The sequence below is a fragment of the Paroedura picta genome, chromosome 1, assembly GCF_049243985.1.
Source record: "Paroedura picta isolate Pp20150507F chromosome 1, Ppicta_v3.0, whole genome shotgun sequence".
NCBI classification, from domain to species: Eukaryota; Metazoa; Chordata; class Lepidosauria; order Squamata; family Gekkonidae; genus Paroedura; species Paroedura picta.
Window position 1 is genome coordinate 129,126,027 of NC_135369.1, and position 2,276 is coordinate 129,128,302.

Consider the following 2,276-nt stretch of genomic DNA (forward strand, 5'->3'; position numbering starts at 1 on the left):
CGAGCTTGGCAATAGCGCTTCCTTTCTAGCGATTTCTGCCGAGACCGGAAGCCTGTGGGAAACGCTAAAAAACGCAACTGATTCCACTACAAAGGCAGGTATGCATAACGACGAATTCCACTATTTTAAATGGCGATTTTTCATTCCGCAAACAATTTGCAACAAAGATCCCCGTGCGAAAAGGCCCTCAGTATTTCAAAAACAGAATGCCAAGGGACAGACAACATGCAATGAATGTCTTAACTCAAGCCAGTGAGTCAAGGGCTATGTCAGTCAGTCCAAGAGCATCAGCAGAAGGAGCAAGTCACAGGCTGTGTCCACAACCAAGGTCTCCCCAGCCTCAAGTTAATATAGGCTGTCAGCAGCTTCTCAAACCTCACTCTGTGATTACTCACAGTCTTCTGCAGTTAGCAACTGTATTGCTAACATGGTGTGGTGACTTTTAGGCTGAAGTTCTCTTCTAGCACATAGCTGGCATTGCTTAATTGGTTCAGGTGAGCCAGGTGAGCTGACAAGGCAGAGTCACACAGCTGGAGGCTGGGCAGAGGGATCAGAAGCTCCTGTAACAACTTAGTCCTGGTTTGTCTGCAGCTCCATCCCCTCCAGCTGGTCAGAAATCTCTGCCTGTTGAACATCTAGCTGGGCTAAGCTCTCATCCAGCTGAGGCTTGGGTAAAGTTGGAAGCTCCTGGCAAGGCTTTTACTCCAAGTAATTCTCCCTAACAGGACCTCCCCATGGACCTGCAACTGGCCATTGGAGTGCTCTTTGCTTTCCCCCATCCTCCCCCTCCATGGAGGGGCTGGTGGAATCCAGCAGCTTTCCCAACCCAGCCTGGCCCTTTGGAGATGTGGGGAGATGGAAAGGAGGCAGCCTTCCACAGCCTTACCTATCCACATTTGCAAGGTCAAATTTATAAATTATTGTTGAAATATGAGACGGAAACAGAACAGGTTAAAATATGTATGATTAAATGGATGCAGAATTTAGTAACCACTATAAGTATGGGGGATTGGGAACATATATGGGTTAAGGTCCACAAACTAGCGAACAGCCAAATTTTAAGATAAAATTGGTATAAGATGTTTTAGCAATGGTATATAACTCCCAAAGCAATAGCTAAAATGCCTAAGGGCTACAAAGATGATTGTTGGAAATGTAATGTAAAAGTAGGCTCTTTTTTCATATGTGGTGGAGATGTTAAAAGTTAATAAATTCTGGGCAAAAGTACGTGATCTATGTTTAAAATGAAGTATCCTATGAAACCTGAATATATGTTATTAAGTTTGTGTCCTTAGGTACTACCCCATCAAGCTAGAATATTCTTCTTCCATGCTACAACGGCTGTGAGGATAACACTGGCCAAGACCTGGAAAGCAACTGAGATGCCAACTATTTCATCATGGATGGATAAAGTAGAGTTATCAAATATGGTTAAACATACCTCAATAGTTCATAGAAAACCTCCAGAAGAATACCAAGAGCAATGGTGCTTCTATATGGACTGTCTTCAAAAATTACCTTCAAACATTTGACTCAAAGACATGGGGGGATGGAGGGATCTAATATTGTGTACTCGACATTACTATTTCTTTGTAACCTCTATCTGTATAAAATAAAAATAAATTTTGCAGAAACCTACTTGCAAGTTGCCCAGGATCCTCAATTCTGCCGTCTACAGAATGAGTTAATTTACTAAGATACTAATGTAAATCTTTCCCACTATGGAAAGTAAAATAATAGCTCAAGCATTATGTCAGAGTGAATGATTTCCCTTTTAAAATATTGGCACCAGAATCGCATTGATCCATGAGTCAGGATTGTTCTTCTTAGGTGCGAAGTCGTGTCTGACCCATTGCGACCCCATGGACAATGATCCTCCAGGCCTTCCTATCCTCTACCATTTCCCGAAGTCCATTTAAGTTTGCACCAACTGCTTCAGTAACTCCATCCAGCCACCTCATTCTCTGTCATCCCTTCTTCTTTTGCCCTCGATCGCTCCCAGCATTAGGCTCTTCTCCAGGGAGTCCTTCCTTCTCATGAGGTGGAGTCAGGATTAGGCCTGCCTTATTAATCACTATAAATAAGGTGGGTAAAAGTGAGGCACACCATTCCAGATAGGCTTTAAATATTTCAGGTAAAAAAATATAAAGAAGAAACACGGTATACAGAATAGAAGAAGGAGGCAAGAGCCACTGTGTATTAATATCAACAGTAGCATTCACAAGGTCATTGAATATAATAAGTTTATACAAACATAAGGCAGTTCAGTCACAAAA